Here is a 22,048-nt window from a genome sequence, read left to right on the forward strand (position 1 = left end):
TGTTTAAGGTAAAGTCTAGCTCCCTTTGTGGAGTTTCCAAATAATTTAATTCTAATGTAGTCTATGAAGAATTCTATACACCTCTGTGTTAGGCCAGGTTGACTAGAAAAACAAATCCAGAGACACTCATATGTGTGGCAGAGAGTGCTTTATATCAAAGAGCAATTGTATATTGAGAAAACATCCCGTCCAGTCCAGATCAAGACCATAAGTCTGATATTAGCTCATATGTCTGATACTAGTACATAAATTCCTCTTCAGAATCAAGCAGCATGTGCAGTGATGCCGAATGAGGGAAGATCACGGGCCAATGGATGAAACTGGACCCAGTGGCAGTGGAAGCACCCCAGCACTGGCACTTGTCTCCACGTGGCTCCTCCAGCTCGCTGAATGTCTCAACAGCAGGAAAGTGAAGCAGAGAGGAAGTATGTGGCCCACCTCTAGGGAGAAAGTTCCCAGAATCCTCATGAGAAGCCACACCCACACGGAGGCCTCATCAGGCTGTGACCTGATTGACAGGCTGCTAGACTCTACCCTTGCAGTAATTTATGAAGTTGACATGAATTGATGTAACTACCACAACTTGAAAAGACAAAATCTAAATTCCAGGAAGCCTATAAACACAGCCAAGGTCACTGAGGGTCGAAAAGAAACTCAGTCACAAATGAATGATTAGCAAGATGATATTGGTGGTTTCTCCCATTAGGAATCTATGTGAGTAATATTGCATGTCTGCCATGAGGGCAGGCTGCTCCTACTTGGTTTACTCACCAAAGAAGTGAAAACACCTTCTCAGAGACAGGCACAGCCCCTACCCCTCTGGGCCTGAATTCCCATTGACCATTACAGGACCAGAGACCAATGATAGGAGTGTCTATAACTTGGGGTGACTTTGGAACAATATTATAAGGAAGGAACTATGTGTACCTGTCCCTCTCCCCCATAAATAAATAAATAAATAAAAATAAACTGACACTAGTTGAGATAATGCCTCCTCTGAAGAAGTCACTTTTTCAATGTGCAAATAAGGGAGTGATAAATGGATTGTAAGTCTTAGAACCATCAGCACACTGTTTTGGAGGCAAGAGGTGGTAGATGATTTTATGTCAACTAGACACTCCTGGCTTAGGGTGGAGTCAAACTTGTTGATCAAGGGACAGCTTTGTGACTCCTCCTTGGGGGTGTGGCCTTGTTATGAGAGTGAAGGACTCTGGGAATTCTCTCTCTCTCTCTCTCTCTGCCACTTTACCTTCTTCCTCACTGGGACTTCACTGGCTGGAACTCTGTGTCTCCCTTCAGGGGTAGGTCCAGATGGGCCACCTGACCTTGAGAGCTGTCTGCGCCCTGCCACGCTTCTGCTGACTTTGGATTCATGAGACTCTGCACCAATCGGCTTGTGATCTCCCTGCTTCATGTTTTTGCACCATTGACCTGCAGGTCCTTGAGTCTGAAGAGGCCCAGCTAGCATCAGATCTGAGATGTGTTGGCCTGGCCCGGGGTGCCTTCTTGATGTAAAGTTGTTTCTTGACACAAGGTTCTTTTGTGTACACAGATGAGTGTCCTTGGACTTGTTTTTCTATATATCCTGGCCTAACACACCAGATTAAATGACGATCTGGCACGAGGACAGAAGTCTGTCTTTGTTTTGGTGTTTGCCCTTATAGTAATGGTATTTCCTGTTTCTGTCCCTCCTTCTTTCTTGTCCCTCTGGAATTGGTTGTGGGGTAAATGCTGCCCTTTTGTTCTTCAGCGGTTGATTATTCTACCACAGGGGTGAGTGAATTTCCAGGCCTGAAGAGTAATTAAGGGCCATAACTTCCAGGGCCTCTCCTGCCTCTATCTGACCAGTGTGCCTGGTCTCACTTATGATTGTGAGTTTTGTTCCACATTTCCCCCACAGTATCCAGAACTTTCTAATGTGATTCTATTCAGAGCAGTTGATAGTGTCATTCCAATTTCAGAGTTATGGATACTGATATTTGTATGATCCATTGGAATAATTTTTTCCATATTTCATGAACTTTTTGAAGATAGACTTTTCTTAGAGATGAAGATGTTGAGACTTTGCCTCATGTACTTTGGACATGCTATCAGGAGGGAGCAATCCCAGGAGAGGGATATTATATTCACTAAAGTAGAGGGCCAGTGAAAAAGATCAGCCCCTCGATGAGATGGACTAATATCATGCTATAATAATGGCTCAAACACAGGAATGATTGTGAGGGTGATGGAGGACTGAATAGTGTTCAGTTCCTTAGTGCTTAGGTTGTGCTTAGGGTTACTATGCCTTGAAATTGCATCTAACAACCACCACCACCTTGGCAATAAAATCAGTTTCTTTCTCTATGATAGGATTCATGATGCTCCCAGATTCTGTGAGATTTTCAGTGGGGTGAGTTGTTGGATGTGGATTGCCAATCCTGTCTTCAAAGGTGTCTGGTGTACTTTGGACCTCCAACTTTTGAGTTAGCTGCTATTATGGATGTGAATTTTGTTTCCGCAAAATATGCACTCTAATTCTAACGCTCTATACCTAGGATTATGATCTCATTCAGGAATGGGTTGTCTTTTGTCATGCTAACAGGCAGGATCAGTACAGAGTTTGTTGGGAGTTCAACTCTTGAGATATAAGGGAGATTTAATGGCAGCTAGAAGAAATGATAAGAGAAGAGAGATGCCACGCCAGATGAAAATGACCCAAGAGCAGAAGCCCAAAGAGCCAAGAATCTTCCTGCAAATATGGCAGGGAGAGAAAGCCATCTCTTAGGACTAGAATGCTGAATTCTGACTTCTTGTCTCCTGAATGGTGAGAAAGTAAATAGCTGTTCATGGAAGCACCCCCTTGTGGTATTTCTGTTATGGTTGCACTAGTTAATTAAGTCAGCAGCCAAGTATTTAACTAGGTTCACCACCAAGGACTCCATCTTTACCCTTCAATTATAGAAATGTAAATTTTGAGAGATAAAGTACTTTGTCCCAAATTACCTGTTCAATAAATACTAAAGCTATAATTCAAACCTGTTTATTCTTAATCCTTATATTATAAATCTTTTTTCAACAGTGCCCCTGGCACACATAACAAATCTGTCCATTTGGAAAAACAGATGTACTACTATGAATATTCACTACCATATATAACCCTTGTCTAAAGCCATATTGTGAAGAGCGTATGAATAATGCCTTGACATTTACCGGGACAGATTCTTCATATTGAAATGAAGTCCTGTCATTCCCCAAAGTGATTAGATTTCAAAAATTTAAAGCCCAATATTCCAGCATCATTCCAGAGTTTGTAGGAGAAATTTTAAAGTACTTTAATTCAGGGTATACACGGACTAGGGATAGCTTTACCAAGTCTCACTATTATTTTTAATTATTATTTTTTTGATATCAGTACTGAACAGATATTAGAAAAATCAAAGCATTGTCTACTCACCTTCCTATATGTTTTTCTTGGTTCCAAAATGTGGTTTTAAATCATTGTCTTATTAGAATATATAATTGTCTTATGAGAAGTCTTATGTTATCCTGGGATCTATATCTATATTTATCTATTCTTTGTTTTCTTTATTTTTATTTTCTTATCTTTGACATGCCCTTGGTCACCCCCATCCCCTATAATTTCTTCTTCACTTTCCTAGGATCTTTGCAGCAAAATCAATCTCAGAAATATCTGATTTATGGAGATTAGAGAGAATATTATAGAATTATGGATAGTGACATTTGTTTCTTCTGGCAGAAGCTCTTCTAGGGAAATAATCTCTCATGATCCATGAATATAAAAGAATTTTTTTAAGTGGGGGGAAAGATTAAGTGTTATAGAATGAATCGTGTCCCTATAATTTGGCCACAATTCTCAGTATTATGTGATTATCCTCCATTTTGTGATTAGATGCAATTACCCTATGTATTGTGAATCCTAATTATGTTAATGAGATAGAAGGTAATTGATAGGATTAAGTTATATCTTGAGTCAATTTCTGGTGACATATAAAAGAGAGATTAAACAAGAAGAGGGACCTGGCTACTACTAAGGAAGAAGAGTCGGGAGTGGATCTCATTCTTTAGACCTGAGGTCCCTGTGCTGAGAACCTCCTAGACCCAGGAGAAGGTTGAAGCCACATGGAGATCTCCAAGGGACAGTAGACCAATAGATACTGAAAGGAGACAATGACCTTCCTCCAGAGAGGTCAGAAAGTCTTTTCTTAGAGCTAGTGCTGTGAATGTGGACTTTTAAGTTTGTAAGCTGTGAGAGAATAACTTTCTGTTTGTTAAAGCCAATCTACATGTGGTGTTTCTGTTAGAACAGCATTAGATTATTAATACAGTAAGACATCATCACTCTAAATCTTTTCATTTTTCAGTTATAGAAATAACTTCTGGAGAGATCAAATGATTTGTCAAGCTCAGTTAGCCTGAAGGAAAAAAGTTCATACTCCAAATTTTTCCATTACAACCTTTGGTATCAGAGTTGATGAATGCCTTACACTAGCCAGAAAGAGATAAAAATGCTGACGTCTTAATCTCCGAAGGAACAAATGCAAATATATAAATGCTGATGTGTTCTACTCAGCATCACTTTGAGTGACTATATGACAAAAGTTTGTTCAGTGATGGTTTTGGAAAGAACATGAAAATCCAGGAGTTCTAATTTCTGGATCATACTCTTTCTGAAATATAGATCACATTGGCATTCATGTATTTGCACTTGCTTCTTTTGAGATGAACATTCCAGCAGCCCTCATTTTGATCCTTTTCAGGCCAATACAACATATTCTATATGGCGAGCAAATAATCTGAAAACCTGAACTCTATGGAGAGGAATCCAGCATTAAGATGGGAGGAAGACTCATTAGCAACCTGCAGATGCTACAACCTTGCTTGAGGAGGACTTCAGGCACTTACTGCTGAAGTTCAAAGACTACAGCCTTCAGTATCAGTTACACTGAAACATAAACAAAAATCCTCACAGTTGTGTCAATAAACATCAGCCCAATAAGTGGAGGGGAAAAATGAAGTTGTTGAGGATTAATTGGATTCACAACATCCATGGAAACAGTTGTCAGGAAATCAAACCATGTGTTGCATTGGGCAAAGTGTTGCACAAAACTTCTTCAAAGTGTTCAAAAGCAATGATGTCACTTTGGAGACTAATGTGTGCCTGACCCAAGCCAAGGTATATTTAACCATCTCTATGCATGTGAAAGCTGGGTGAAGAACAAGAAAATGTTAAATTATTATCTTGGATAGAACTATTGAAAATGCCATGGAAAGATTGCCATAACAATGCATGAGTCCATCTTGGAAGAAATGCAGCCAGATGTTGCTTACAAGAAAGGATAGAGAGACTTCTTCTTAGGTACTTTGGATATATTATCAAGAGGAGCCAGGCCCTGGAGGAGGCCATCATGTTTGGAAAAGTAGAGTGCCAGCTAACAAAAGGAAGGCACTCAAAGAAGTGGACTAACACAGTGGCTTCGACAATGATGGAGTAGAACTGGGCAACGTTCCATTCTATTGTAGAGAGGACTGCTGTGAACTATTAACTGACTTGATGTCACCTAACAACTGCTAAGGGAATAGAGGCTTGAGGATAATAACGCACAGTTACATACATTTTGTCAGATAGAGCTGGGGTTAGTTTGAATCCAGAGTCTTTGATCGTAACCACTCGGCTTTAAAAATATTTTCCACTTCTACTGACCAGTATTAGTCCAACTCTTCCCAGATTTGTGGGCCTAGCATTCGACACACTCAGTTAATCAAATCCATGCAATTACTGGTGAATATATAAGTGATCTTTTGATGTCCAGTACATCTTATCTAGTATATACTTGTTTTCTAAACCGGTGGCAAGTGAGTCATAATCACAAGTTGGTTGTGCATCAGTTGTACATAAATACATATGGAAATAGAGCGTTGTGTCATCCACCTTCAGATAGTGACTTCTACTTCTGTTCATGAATCCACACAGTAAAGTTGAGACTGGGTATATGTGTATTTGATTCTAGAAGTAGATACTAAGAATAGGCTAGACTTCAATATTTAGGATTCTTGTTATATCCAAGTATTTATTTTTCCTTCCATCAAAGTAATCCATGCTGTCAGAAAGAAAGCAGAGATAATTTCCAGGTGGGCCTGAGTTTCCATAGCAAATATTTGTCAATCACTTATTTTGCCCTGGGAAAACTTTGCTAAGCATTGTTCAAAGGGTATGCCAATACATTTCTTTTAACATTATGAAATAAGCTTTCAAAGCTATGTATAAAGGTTTTCAGCAGCTGCCTCCTTTGAGTAGGAAGCTGAGTCCTTCTTCCTTGTCTGTTCTTAGTCTAGAAGCTGAAACTGTTCACTTGGGGTGACCCTGCTGGCATTTGAAATGCCAGTGGCATAGCTTCCAGTGTCAAGCAACACACAAACCACCACAGTAAAATGTATTTTATTCTGTTGTGCATAGGGTTACTAGGAGTCAGAATCAACTTCATGGCACCTGTGGTAGTTACAAAATCTGGTGTCAACTTGAGACTATTAAGAGTGAAGTGGTGCAGTTTAGCCTGTCAATGAGGCCACAGCTTGATGACCTCATTTAGAGACACAATACAGATAAATAGCTCATGGGAGGCCAGGCTGACAAGCCACATGGAGCTACGCTGGTAGAGCCAAAACCCTGGAGCTGGAAGAGCCACATGGAGACCCACACCAGCACTGAGATGCTTCCACCACCACTGGATCCACAAGACTTTACAACCATTGGCCTGTGATCTTCCTGCATTTGGTGTCATTGTATGTGCTGTATGAATCTGAAGGGAAATTTATATACTGGTATTGGACATATGGGCTAGTATCGGACTTATGGACTTGATCTGGACTGGGCTGGAATGTTTTCTCAATATTCAATTGCTCTTGTGTATAGAGCTCTTTCCTATACACATATGCATCTCCCTGGATTTGCTTCTATAGTCCGCCCAGACTAACTCAGAATCCATGAGCCATTATGCTAATTTGTGCTCCTGAGTTCCATGCCTTCACATAGCTTTCAGATGAGGGCTGGGTGTGAGGTGACAGGATTCTAGAGCAGCCCCAAATGTTTGTCTTACCCTGGATAATTGTCTTACCCCAGGAATTCCTTTCTATTTCAAGGGATGTTGCAACAATGTAGGATTAAATCAGGGACATCTAAGGGGATTTGGGGGCCATCTAATGACTCTTTTTATCCTCAGTGCTGTTCCCATTGTTGTTGTTAGGTGCCAGAAAGTCTGTTCTGACCCATAGTGACCTTATACACAACAGAAAACACTGCCCGGTCCTGTGCCATTCTCAGGGTTGTTCCTGTGCTTGAGGCCATTGTTGCAGCCACTGTGTCAGTCCACCTCCTTGAGGACCTTCCTCTTTTTCACGGCCTCTCCACGTTCCCAATCATGATGTCTTTCTCCAGGGACTAGTCTCTTCTGAAAATATGTCCAAAGTGTGTGAGGTGAAGTCTCTCCAGACTTGCCTCTAAGGAACCCTCTGGCCTTGCTCTTCCAAGACAGATTGGTGAGTCCTTTTAGCAGTTCATGGAACTTTCACTATTCTCCCCCAGCACCACCATTCAAATGCATTGGTTTTTCTTCCCCATCCAATGTCCAACTTTAACATATATGTGAGGCCATTGACAATACCATGTCCTGGGTCAGACGCACCTTAGTCCTCAATGTAACATCCTTGCTCTTTAATACTCTAAAGAGGTCTTCTGCAGCAGATGTATCTAATGCAACTCATCTTTTGCTCACTGACTGATGGGTCCATGATCCTTGATTGTGGATCCAAGCAAGATAAAATCCTTGACAACATCCATTATTATGATGTTACAATTGGTCCAGTTGTGAGAGTTTGGGTCTTTTGGAAATTGAGAAGAATTGAATTCTAGAATACTTCATGGTGACCATGAAGAACTTGTACATGGATCAGGAGGCAATTTTGCCAACAGACCAAGGGAAGACTGCATGGTTTAAAATCATTAAAGGTGTGTGTCAGGGTTGTACGCTCTCACCATAGTGTTCAAGCTATATGCTGAGCAAATCATGAGAGAATCTGGCTATATGAAAAAGAACGTGGCATCAAAATTGGAGGAAGGTTTACAAACAATCTGTAATATACAGATGACACAAGCTTGATTGCTGAAAGTGAGGAGGACTTGAAATATTTGCTGATGAAGATTAAGGATTATTGCCTTCTGTATGAATTACAACTCAATGTAAAGAAGACCAGAATTCCTATATTGATACTGTTCTATGGTTTGGACACTCTGTTGGGTCACCTTTCTTTGAGTGGGTACAAATATAGATCTCCTGAATTTCCTGGCCTAGATGAGCAAGTGCTTCTAGTGTATCATGAACAAGTTGAAACACTTCAATTGGTGTTCCATCTATTCCCGGAACCTTGTTTTAGGCCATCCATGCAGCTTTAACTTCTTCCTTCAGTACCACTGCTTCTTCCTCATAGTCTACCTCTTAAAATGGTAGAATGTCAACTAGTTCCTTTTGGTACAGTGACTCTGTGTATTCTTTCTATTGTCTTTGGATGCTTCCTGCTTCATCCAACATTTTGCCCATAGATTTTTTTCAACATTGCAAATTGAGGCTTGATGTTTTTCTTCAGCACTGTCCCTAGGTGGTGCAAATGGTTGGTGCTCCACTGCCAACTGAAAGGTTGGTGGCTCAAACCTACACAGCACACCATGAACAAAGGCCTGGAGGGCTGTTTCTGTGAAGATTGCAACCAAGAAATCTCTCCCTCTAAGAGTTGGAATATACTTGATTGTTATTTGTCTTTGATCCACTGCTATGAACATTTAATGAGAGACTTTTATCTTGTAAACATGTTGATCCCTCCATTTCTGGACCTTGGATATCAAGTATGGATCCAGCATTTTGCTATGTGGGTGGAGTGTTGGGCTATTAGTGACAAAGTTGGTTTTTCAAATCCACCAGCTGTACTGCACCAGAAGGATAAGGCTGCCTGTTCCCATAAAGATTTGCTGTCTCATACCCTCCCTCAATGCAAGGATACTTTGTTCTAACAAACTGGCATTCTGTGATGCTCACCCTCCCAGTACAATTGCTGAAGACAAAATGGGTGTATAAGCAAATGTGGCAAAGAAAGAGGATGGTGCCTGGCTATCAAAAGTTATAATGTCTGGAACTTAAAGGCTTGAAGTTAAACAATTAGCCATCTATCAGAGAAGAAAACAAGCCCATATGGAGGAAGCACACCAGCCTGTGTGATCATGAGATATTTTCGGGACTAGGTAACAGGCATCAGAAGTCCCCAAGCAAACAAACAAACAAACAAACAACCATATTGTTGAGAACGAGAGGGGTGGGGTGTCAGAGCAGAGACCCAAACTCATCTGTAGATAATGGGACATCCCCTCACAGAGGGGTCACAGGGAAGGGATGAGTCAATCAGGGGGAAGTGAGACAGTGGTCGGGGGAAGATGTGAAATAATAATTTATAACTCATCAAGGGGTCACAAGGGTGTAGGGGGATCAGAGGGAGGGATAAAAGAGGAGCTGATACAAAGGGCTCAATAGAAAGTAAATGCCTAGAAAAGAATTATGGCAACATATGTACAAATATGCTTGATACAATTGATGTATGGGTTGTTATGAGTTGTAAGAGCACCTCCCCGCCCCCACCCCCACCCAAAATTTTTGCAGTCTCAGAAATCTTATGTAGGTTGCTGTGCGATGGAATGGATAGTAGTGAGTTGGCTTGTGAGCCTGCAGAAAAGTGGGTGAGGACAGGCTGACAGTGCTGCATTATAGTTCTGTGAGGTCACAAGGTCCTCCATGGTATGACTGATCTTTGTTACCTTGTTATCCTTGGTGCGCGGCAGAGGAATTGCATTACTGCAAAACCTTGTAGATCACCTCATCCAACACCTCATTCAGCAGCTATGAATGAGCAAGAATGAGGTTCATCTGCCCTGCTCCTTTGCAGTCTGTGTCTGGTAACCTGGCTGTCTGGGTCATAATCTCATTTGCACATGTGACTATAATAAGACTAAGATTGTGCCGAGTGGAAGAGAGTAATGTGAGAAAAGGGTCAATCTGGGGACACCTTTATGTACGCTCGTTTGGGGCTGTGGAAATATCATCTGAAGCATGGCAGTCAGTGTCTCATTTGCCTTATGAGGTTAGACATGGTACCTACTTTCTCTGGTGAAACTCATGCTTGTTATTCTGTCCATAGGATTACAGAGTCCGGCCAGATTTGAGCATCATTTTCATTTCAGAATGTCTTAAGTATCATCCTGGTGATCAACCGAGCCCTAAGATCTAAATCTTTATCACTCTTCAAATGTTTATTGGGAAAACTATTGCCACTTTGTTTAGAGGGGATTGAGTGTGTGTGTGTGTGTGTGTGTGTGAAAGAGAGAAGGAGAGAGGGAGAGAATAACCATATGCTATTCTTTATTCCAGATCACCATTCTTTTGAACCACCATGGAAGATTGGTGGTTGTCTTTCTGATAATAGGGTTAATTCATAGTGGATCATTATCTCCCTTGCTCGGTCATCCATGATATTGAGGCTTTCAGAGTCTGGGAGTAAGGTTTGAACTAATGGTAAAGAAGAAGTATTCTCCTTCAAAGAGTGTGTACCTATCAAAAAATAAAATCCAAGGAGAGGGAATTATAATGAAGTGATGCACTGAAAGTAACTTTTAATTGCTAACTAATTAATGATTAAATAACTTTGATCACCTGTTTTCATATTCTGTTAGAAGAGAGATGATTGTATTTGTATGTGCTGCAAATTTGCTTCATTGCTATTTAATAATGGGAAGTCAGTCTTCATTCCTATTCTGCCATAACACTTATGATTTAACATAAAAGCTTCATTTGAACTTTCCTTGTGGAAAAAAAGCACCTTTATTAGGAATACAGTGCATTTGAATGTAATATTGTTCATTTGTTTATTTCAGTGAACTGACAGTATATGCCATCGAAAAATATCACACATATGTTCACATAGAGTCCCTGAGGAGTGCACATGGTTACGCATTTGGCTTCTCACCAAAATGTTGGTAATTCAAATTCACTCAAAGGTGATATGTTTCAAAACATCACAATCATTCGAAACCCTATTGTGGTAGTTATATAATTTCATGTAAATTTGATAAATAAGTAAAGGGGTGGAGTCTAGCCTATGAATTAGGTCTCAGCCTGATGATGCCTCCTTGTGGACATGAGAATTCTGGGAACTTCCTCTCTGTCTGCCTTTGTCTTTCTGTTCACAAGCCACTCTGGAGACTTGCTGAGACCTGTTAGAGCTCTCTCTTTCTCTCTCTCTGCTTCACCTTTTAGTTGAGGAGCCACATTCAGAGAGCTGGAGGAGCTATTTGGAGACCCACGTCAGGGCTGAGTTGCTTCCACCACTACTGGATCCACAAGACTTTCCACCCACCAGTCTGTGATCTTCCTGTATTCAGCATCACTTCATATACTGAGTGAGTCTAAAGAAGAATTTATGGACTAGTATTAGCTATATGGACTAATATCAGACTTATGAATTTGATCTGTACTGGGCTGCAATATTTTCTCAATATACAATTGCCCTTTGATATAGAGCTCTCTCTTACATGTGTGTCTCTGGATTTGTTTCTCTAGTCAACCCAGACTAACACACCTATGAACACACACGCAGTTGCTGTGAGTTGGAATTGACTCAAAGGCACAAATTTGATTACATGTTTATGTATAGTTATAAAGGTTTGTAGGAAAACAGAAACATATGCACAAAGTTACTCAATAATTCAGTAGAAGTCCCCAGCTAGGAAGATGAAACTATGAGACACTGATTGCTTGGTCTTCTAGGATAGACAAGTTCTGGACTGTTAGTCATGGAATGACAGTGACTCCAGGGCTCTATAAAGGTCAAATCTCTTGGGTCCTGTTTGCAAAACCTCAGCCACCAGCTTGTGGCTCTGCCGTGAAGTTATACAGAGAAGAGTGTTACAAGGTGAATCTGCTTGAATTTCAGGCATCATTTTATGTTCAAGGATAGGAATGATCTCCTATTATATTAGTTACCTTTCATGTGGACCAAATTACCCCCAGGTTCATAACTTAAGACAACAAATGTTTGTGGTTGATGTTTGAGTGAAACAGCAGGTACAGCTGAGCTGGATGTTTGAGACAGCCCCTCTCTTCTGCCTTGGATGGCGATGTTTGGTTAGATTGCTGTCCTCCTAAGCAGAGGCAGATAGATGCTATGGCTGGCCTCACACATGCCCTGGGTATCACTTGAAGCAGGCAATGTGTTAGTCTGGGTTGACTAGAGAAACAAATCCAGAGCCACACATGTAAGAGAGAGCTCTATATCAAAGAGCAATTGTATATTTCTGTTAACCATTTACAGTTTTCCTCATCAGCTTGAGGGTTCATTTTACAAGTTAAGATTTGTGTTAGGCAGGGTTCTCTAAAAAAACAAAACCAAGATTTACATATTCATTCTTGCTGTATAAACTTATATATATATATAAATTTATACAGCAAGAATGTATATAACAGCCAATTAGTCCACAGGGGGCCAAGTTCAACTCACTTTCGTGGAACAGTTAATACACTGAAAGTCTTTCAACTCATGGACCTGCTTTGGTCCAAGGTCAAGGAAGCAGACAGTGGAGTCTTCCCTCAGGCAAAACAGGCAGAGTCTGCCCGAAGGCAGCAGACAGCAGGGTGGGTCAGTAATAGTCAGTAACAGTCAGTAGAATAGGAACTTAGTGAAACAGCCTCAAATGGCATATAAAACTCAAGCAATGCAAGGCAACAGGATCCACAAGCCTCAAGCTCAAGCACTGAACGCACCAGCAGTGTGGAGATGCAGGTCTTGAAGGAGGCTCAAGTTCTAGCCACATGATCCACAAGTTGGCTTGGCCCACAGGTAGTGTAGCACACAGGTTGAGGCAGAGAACTAGCTAAAGTAGAAGCACACTGGTCTGATCACCAGAGAGCAAGAGAGACTAGGGCATGCCTTGCAGAGACTTTCTTTTATCTTTTGCTCTCCAATCAAACTTCGACCTGGTTAATCTCCACCCACATGTTCCTACTGGCCAGTTTGGCACAATAAACCTAATGATCACAAAACTCATGCTTTGTTATCTGAGAACCCTCTCATGAGTTCAGGGCTTTCTTTTTTCACTGCCAATTTTTTGCCTCATTTCCCTTCTTTTTCTTTTCTAACCTGCTCCCCTTTCCCACCTGGCCCTTTTGCACAACCCCTCGATTTCTGCATCCTAGCACTCCCCCTGTGCTCTCCTCATCCTGCATTCTGACTCTACCCTGGCTTTCCATCCACTCACCCCACCCTCACAAAAACACTCTTTATTTTCCCTTGAAAAGTGTCTAGAAGGTAAGGACTATTTTTTCATCATGTAACCTTTCACCAAACTGGAGAGAAAACTTATCTGAGACCAGAGAAGGGTCAAAGTGATGGGATCATTTTAAACACATGGGCTGGACTTGGTGGCAGTGAGTTTATTTTTCCCTCTTGTCTCTTTCATGAAAATGAAAAATTGAGCCCCCAGAGCAGTCCTCATTCTTTTCTGGAGCCTTCTGAGGGAGCATGGGCTTGCTAGCACCGTGAATTTAAATTTCTATCATCCAGAACTGGAGAGAAGAACTTCTCTTTTTCTAAGCCATGCCTCACATCATCACACTCACTGTGGTTGAGTCAATTCTGATTTACAGTGACCCTGCAGGACCCACTAGAACTACCTCATAGAGTTTCCAAGGTTGTAAATCTTTACAGGAGGTGACTTGCACATTTTGCCCCTACAGAGAGGCTAGTGGCTTTGAACCGTTGACCTTGAGGTTAACAGCTGAGTGTTTTACACACCGCCCCATTAGGGTACCCTTTTAAGACACCCAGTCTGCAGTAATTTGTTATGACAACTGCAGGAAGCGACTACAAAGAGCAGTAGAATGTGTCTGAGTCTTGAGGACAGATGCTGCTGCGATAAGCCCCCTGGACCACAGAGACTGGAGTGCCCTCCTCCCAGGGCAGTAGCAGTGTCCATATGATGCACAGGGGTGTGGGTGGTTGGCCTTTTCTGCTGAAAGGGGCCTCATTAGGAGGCTCTGGTAGGCAACTGGCCCAAAGCAGTGCTAACATTTAATCATTAAATCTCCGACTGCCTTGTCTTTCAAGTAACACACTGAGTCTGTTCATCTTCTGTGAGCTCAGTGGCATATCATTCTTGCTTCATGAGGAAAAAACAAAGCAAAACACCTTTCCTAAAATTAATCACCCAATTGTGTCCAAATGATAAGCACAGAATTATCAAGCAACCACACCTGGCATGAGTAGAGGAGCCTCAGTAGTTTGGGCTGATGGGTTAAACTAGCCCCTGGTCATTATTATTTTAATCACAAAGCAAGAAAGGCACACCACACACACACACACACAAATGGGGAAATGACTCACAAAATCATTTAACAATGGATGGCTTCACCATTCCTCTGCTAAATCCACATGAAAATTCATTTTTATCTCCTAAAGAGTGATGGAATTAAGGAGACTTTTATAACGATAAATGGTATAGTGGTGGCATAGCAGTTCAATGCTTGGCTGCTAACCAAATGTTTCATGGTTTGAATCTATCAAGTGCTCTGAGGGAGAAAGATGTGGCAGTCTGCTTCCATAAAGATCCTAACTTTGGAAACCCAATAAAATGCAGTGCCATCAAGTCAATATTTGACTGACAGCAACCCTGTGTAGGGTTTCTGGGGCTTTGTACATCTTTACAGGACCAGACAGCCTCATCCTTTCCCCTTGGACATAGTACTCCAACGCTTACCCAACAACACTGTTAGGTCTCCTGTGGAAGCTCTATCCAAATCCCAAACCAAACTCACGGCCAGAGTGGATTCTAACTCATAGTGACCCTCTAGGACAGGATAGAACTGTCCCTGTGGGTTTCCAAGGCAGTAACTTTAAAAAAAAATTATTTTATTGAGGGCTCGTACAATTAACTCTTTATGGAGTAGAAAGACTTGTCTTTCTCCCTTGGAGCAGCTGGTGGTTTTGAACAGCTGACCTTGTGGTTAGTAGCTCATCACATAAACACTACATCACTTTGAAGCCCTATAAACTGAAAAACTCACTGCCATTGAGTCAATACTGACTCATAATGACCTTCGTGGGTTTCTGAGACTGTAACTGTTTACGGGAGTAGAAAGCACTGTCTTTCTCCCATGAAGCTGCTGGTAGTTTTAAACTGCCAACCATTCAGGTCACAACCCAACCACTACACCACCAGAGCTCCATGAGAAACTCTATAGGGCAGTTCTGCCCTATAGAGTCAGAACTGATTTAGTTACAGTTGTAGGTTATAAGGATCAAATAAAAAGTACTATGTGTTCTAGGGGAGAAAAGAGACCCCAAATTCTATCGTGGACACACTAGATCCCCGCCACACACACTTTTAAAATTTGTAAATTAGGGGGTGGGTTACATTTTGGGTCATTAACTTTGTATTCAATAGTTAAAACTAGTAATCAATTCCCCCAAAGTTTACCCCTCACTCGCTCCTTGATTACTCTTCTCTTTTTTGTGGGTTACTATCAACCATTACATCAGAATTAACACCCATCCCCAGTCTATCCTATTACTTTATCTTCTCTTCCTTATCCTCCCACTAAATTCTATTCCCTGGGCCACACCCAGTCTTTAAAAGGACAGAGACAACACAAAGTCAAAGACACTTCATCCATAGAAAGGGGATCATCAACATGAGGCCATAATGGTGTCCAAGAATTCACAGGAACTCTGCCACTTAAATAGGGTCTGAAGAACAACTGGAACTGTTGCAAAATCATGATTGGTGGCAGATTGATTCATCACCTGCAGGCAGGATTACAGAAACTGGACCATGATAGAAAAGCTTACAAGATTGGTTCAGGGAAGTTAGGCTGTGACTCAACACTTGGAGAACCTTAGGGTCCAAATTTCATCAAAGGGTTAGTATGTCTCTCCCTGAGCTGCCTAGGGGAGTGGTAGCAATTCACTTTCAAACACATTATGCCTGAAAATCCTTGCTGGTCAAAAAGAAATCAGTGGAAGTTTAATCTATGTCGAGACTCAAAACTGAATGAGGCTTCCATTGTACATCTAAGCTTTCCTTAATCCTAGTGCTCAGAATTGAAGCTCTAACTCATATGTAAAGAACTTGGTATGGCATCGGGCACCTACAGCCATTATCAAGAAAACCCAAACCCGAACAATTGCCATGAAGTTGACTCATGGTAACCTCACATATCTCAAAGTAGAGCTGTGCTGCGCAGGGTTTGCTCTGCTAAGTTTTCAGAAGTCGATTCTCAAGTCTTTCTTCTGAGCTGCCTCTGAGTGGATTCAGACTGACAACCTTCTGGGGGTCCTTAACTGACTGCTCAATGCAAAGACTCCATGTAGGTGCTAGTTCAGCAATTCTGAGATTCTGCTGAGAAATATGTCTAGGGTCTCACTCAAGAGTCCAAGGAATATGCCTTGTTTAGGACCCAGTTACTATTCTCCATGACTCTTGGTTCTACTCTCTAAAACCTTCTTTTATGTTAACTCTCCCTGGCCTATTGCGAAGACAGCGCTGGAAGAAAAGTCCTTTAAGGATTTGGCATGTAGAGTCTGACTAGAAGCCCCTGTGCTTGTTGAAGAATCTCTGTTGTTTTTCGTTTAGTCTCACAGTGCTTTTGTCTGTATAATTCCCTTAAAAAATGTGATATCTTCCTATGAATCGAACTTGAGTCCATTCCACTTGATACAATGCTTTTAAGGACTCTCTCTCTCTCTCAAAATATGAGCACAGATACTTTGGGCATGTCAGGCAAAGGTCTTAAGATTCCCAGAAGAGCTTTTGTTTGACTTTGGTTGTTCTGTTCCTTGAAGTCAATTTTGACTCTGAGCAACCTTACAGGGCAGAGCAGGGTGGCCTTGTCGTGTTTCCTGCACACCAATCTTGGATGGCAGCAGTTTGCCAGGTAGCCTCTCCTACGATGGAGCCACTGTTGGGTTGACACCTCAGCTCTTTCCGTCAGCAGCTGGGTGCTTCATCATTGTGCCACCAGGGCTCCCTTTTCTCTGACGAGGGGGCGAAGAGGCATGCAGCCATTCTTCCTAAGGTCTGAACCAAGGATCTCACAGCCACACGATTGATTTGTGCTCATTCTTCACGTTTGATTTTCCTTTGAGAATCATTTCTTGGCTGGGGAGGCCAGGGATGAAAAGCATTGCTGTTTTCCAATCTAGCAAGTTCTTGCCTCTTTCTAGACTTTAAAGAGTCTACCTGCAAACCAGCCAGCTCTTTTCACCATGGTTGTTGTTGGTGCGGTAGCGTAATAAGAGTGAGCAGAAGAGTCTTCAGCATTCTCTATGGGCGTCTCTGTTACTCAGGTTCAGAAGGGTACTTGGGGGAATCATACAAAAGTAATGAAAAGCAATAGAATGGTTTCAAAGCAGTTTCACTCCACAGTGCTGAGGTTCATTCAAAACTCCAGCTAGACTTACTGAAAACTCTTGATTTCTCTGCCTTATTCTGGAAGGGTGCCCAAGTTTCTTCCTGACCACTTAGGGTGATGTGAAATAGTTTAAATCTGGCTCATCTAACCATTCACCTCGCTCACGCCATGCCGTCAAGTCAGTCATGATGCATAGCAACCCTCTAGGACAAACTCCAGCTGCCCGTGGGTCTCTGAGACTGTCACTCCACAGGACAGTAGGAAGCCGCATCTTTCTCCAGTGGAGCAGCTGGTGGTTTCAAGCTGCTGATCTTGGATTTCCAGGACAACACAACCCACTACACCACAGGGCTCCTTCGTTTGTCAATAATCCCCACAAAATGATTGGGTGGGTTCACGCAAATAAGATGCAGAAGACTTTAACTCAAGGATTGGTACTTTTCACTGTGCCTTGTGTATAAGAGGCAAAAGCAGAAACTGAAAGAATCTCAGAAACAGAGAGAATTCCTGGACTATCCAGAAGGAACTGCCCCCAGGAATGGCGGCATCAGAGGCCATGAGCCTGCAGAAGAGCCAGGCAGAAACAGTGGTGCAGGAGGAGTGGCACGGTAACCGCCAGACAGTGTAGCAGACCCGCAAGTGAGCTTCCTGACCCGGGAGGCAAAGGACAAGGGATTGCATGACACAGAGACTTGGGATCAGAGAGGGACTTGGTTGTGCTTCTGAGGAGAGACAGTGTTGTGGACCAAGGACTGTCTCCTTAATGTTTTCTGATTCTGGCTTTTCTCACTCAATTTATGAATGACCCCAATAAACCCCCGCAATCGTGAGGCCTGTTCTTGTGTTCTGTGTGCCGATTGCAGTCGTTTATCAAACAGAGAGGCAGAGGACCCTGGAAGAATGGTCGTTGTCAGAATGGGGTAAAAGAAGGATGGGGGCGGGAGGCAAGTTTGACCTCTGCCTTGTGTCACTCAGCCTTTACCTGGGGTGGAGAGAGATTCTCCTTCTCCGTAGTACAGCTGGGGGAGGTCAGATGTGGCCCTGACACCCTCTCTTCATCTTCTCCTCTGGAACCTAGACTCCTGGAGAAGCTTGTGGAAGCCTAATTCTTTCCTGAGCACATGGACATAGACTGTGATCTGTGATAGTGACCACAGGGATGAAGGGGGTCATGGAGGAATGAGCACAATGAATCCCAGGTGGGGAGTAGGCTGCAGGCCCTCAGGGGAGTTGCAGCCCTTGAAGAATAGCTGCAGTTCTAGGAGGATATTGCTTCTCAGTTTTTCCTTCTTATTTGGCACCTGTCTTTCACCTACTTTCTCCTTCAGTGACAGGCATTCACGGCTAATCGCTCCTCCGTCCGGAAGCCAGGTCACTACTCTGCAGAATGTTCTTGTTGCAGGACTGTCAAATGAGCGACCCTGTTAACTGAAAAAAAATTTTTTTTGTTCTTCTGCCACCATTCTCCAGTCCCTCTCTTCTTCCCAATCCTATGGAGGAAAAAGGCTTTGATGAGCCAGACCTTGCATATTCTGCACACCTTCAGTTGCTCTTGTTTTCAGAAGCTTTCTCTTAAGAAGAAATCAGTCCTATATATAGCTCCATGATCACACACATGCACATTTTTGGCCTCAATGTCTCATACTGTTTGGGCACTGGCCAGAGTCTGCAGCTCCCAAGTGCCCTTCTGAAGACTGATGTGGCAGGTTCTCTGCAGCCCTCCTGGGGTTTTGGGCTTCACAATGAAGATTAGCTCCAGCCTAAGACCGCCCATGCAAGTGCCAAGAACCTGTCATGAAAGTTTCTGACTTGGATGCAAGGACACTGGAGCACAGAATCATCAAAGAACAAGGGCAAGTTTCATTAAAACACTTTGAATTTTTGCTGCTGAAACAGAAACATCACAGTGGGTTGATTTAACAAACACAAAATGTGTTTTCTAACTATTTAGGAGATTGGAAGTCAATATTCAGGGTACTGGCTCTCGGGGGAGATTTTCTGTCCCTGCTAACTCTGAAGGAAGACCCTGGTCTCTTTGAACTTGTGCTCCTGGAAGATCTTCATGTAGCTTGTCATCCATCAACCTAGTCTTCTTGTTTGATCTCTTTTAGAGCTCAAAGTACTCAGACTCTAGACACACCTCACACTAATTCTGCCTAATTGACATAAAAAAGACAACCCACCCTCAAAGGAGATGATAATCATGGGCAGGGAGGTTAATTATAACCTGTATTTGGGGGAGATGAAATTCAGCTCATGATGTTTTACCCATTGCCTTCCCCCACCCTAATTCATGTCCTTGCCACATGTAAAACACATTCAACCTACCACACTATCCCCAAAGTCTTAAATCAATGCCAAGTTCAACTTTTCATCTTCTGAATCATTTAAATCACATTTGGGCGAGACATTAGGCATATTCAACCCTGGTACAAAATTCCTCTCTATCTAAGAACTTATCTATGTCCAAAAATAGAAGGTATATTCTTCTGAGATACAATGTTGGAATAGTCATGAGTGTTATATTTCCATTCCAAATGAGAAAAAATTGGGGAAAAGAAGGGGTACTAAACAAGCACAAACCCAGCAGAACAATATACATTATCTCTTAATGTTTAAAAATAATCCTTTGTTTTCCAGGACCACTTAGACAATGGCCCTGTCCTCCACACTGGGTATTGACCAAGCTCCCTGGATTTGGTGTGATGGCCCCTCATTCCTGAACTTCAGCTCTTCCCTCCAGACCCACTGAGATGGCAACGTTGCTTTCAGGGGTTTCAGGACCCCATTTTTTCCAGTCCAACTGAGAGGTGACTCCACTCCTTTGGTCTCAGTAGGTCTGGTTCTTCTGTACCTTGGATATAGTAACTCCACTTCTTTAGTTTTATTACTGTGTTTCTAACCTACGTTCAGATTATGGTGACAAGCTGAAAGACAGCAAAGCCTTCTGACCTCTAGTTCGATGTAAACCATCTTTCAAGGTCAGAGGCTTACTTCTCATTTAACTAGGATGTCTACAGATCGGTATCTCTCAAGACAGTCACCAAAGGCAGAAAAAGGGAAAGCCTCACTTCCTGCTCCACACTGCAACTGAAATGGTAGTGAGGAAAGCAGATACCAGTCTGAGGTACCACTGTCTATCTTTCAGTTTGTGCTATGGTGGTGGCTTGCATGTTACTGGGATCCTGAAAGCTATACTACCAGTATTTGAAATACCAGTCGGCTGACTTAGAATGGAAAGGCTTTCAGTGGAGCTTCCTGACTTCAACAGAGTAGAAAGAAAGGCCAGGTGATCTACCTCTGAAAGTTAGCCAATGAAAAACATATTAATTACAACAGAGCATTAGTTGACCTGCTTTGGACATGTCATCAGGAGTGACCAGTCACAAAATGATGTTTGGTGAAGCAGAGGGCTAGTGAGGTTGAGGGAAACCATTGATGAGATGGATTGACACAATCGCTACAATTGTGGACTCCAACACGCTGCAAATTGAGCGGAAAACATAGAACCAGGTAATGTGTAGTTCTATTGTATGTAAGGTGGGCCTGAATTGGAGTGGACTTAAGAGCAGCTATCACCAATAACAGCAATCCGAAGGAAACTACGTTGACCTAGGATATTGGGGACTAACACATAATTTTTCTTTGGATTCATGTCTTTCTTGAACTGAATCTCATCAATCTGGCTCTGTCGACTACAAACTGATTAGGAGTTAATTTAAGCCTTGCTTCTTCAAAGCTATCAATTCTTCTGACACTTAATAATGCCCTGGTGTTGTGGCATCCAAGGTCAAGTCCCATCAGTGCCCTAAAATATACCACTCGGGGGTCATTAATAATAATGAAAATAATAATAGTAAAAGTACTAAAATATTCATTGCTTTTAGCCTGTTTTTTGAGATTCTTTTAAAAATATCTTTCATAATTTAGGACCTGTTAGTTTATATTAACCCTATTTGATCCTTTAGGGAGCAATTTTCGTATTCGTAAGAGAGTTGAAATTAAAGTCTAGGGACTAGAAGCTCATGATGATGTGTTAGTAGATAAATTCTTTCTCCACCTTTTCCTCGGTTTCTTCACCAATATAAAGAGATATCTTTCACACCTACTGCACAAAGATGTGAAGATTAAGGTACTTCGGCAAATATAAAAACCATGTATGAACATATTGGACTCTTATCGTCCTTTCTTGCCTTATTTTGAGAAATTTCCTTTTATCTTAAAAATTCGCTCCAATCTGACAGATTTTCATAGTAGGGGTGGACGCACCGAGAAATGTTATTATCTCAGAGACAAAGATGGGGCCCAGGAAGGGAGATGATGGTTCTGTGGTCACATGATTGATGATGGTTGGGAATGGAAGCACGAAACATGGCCCCTTTAACTACCACCTAACTCTCTACAGGCTTTTCCTTTATACTCCTTTCTATGATGATACATAAGCCATCTTTTTTTTAAAAATTATTTTATTGAGGGCTCATACAATTCTTATCACAGTCCATATATACATCCATTGAGTCAAGCACACATGTACACCTGTTGCCCTCATC

The sequence above is a fragment of the Echinops telfairi genome, unplaced genomic scaffold (genome assembly GCF_000313985.2).
Source record: "Echinops telfairi isolate 266 unplaced genomic scaffold, ASM31398v2 ScPeMD7_2;HRSCAF=8, whole genome shotgun sequence".
Classification (NCBI taxonomy): Eukaryota; Metazoa; Chordata; class Mammalia; order Afrosoricida; family Tenrecidae; genus Echinops; species Echinops telfairi.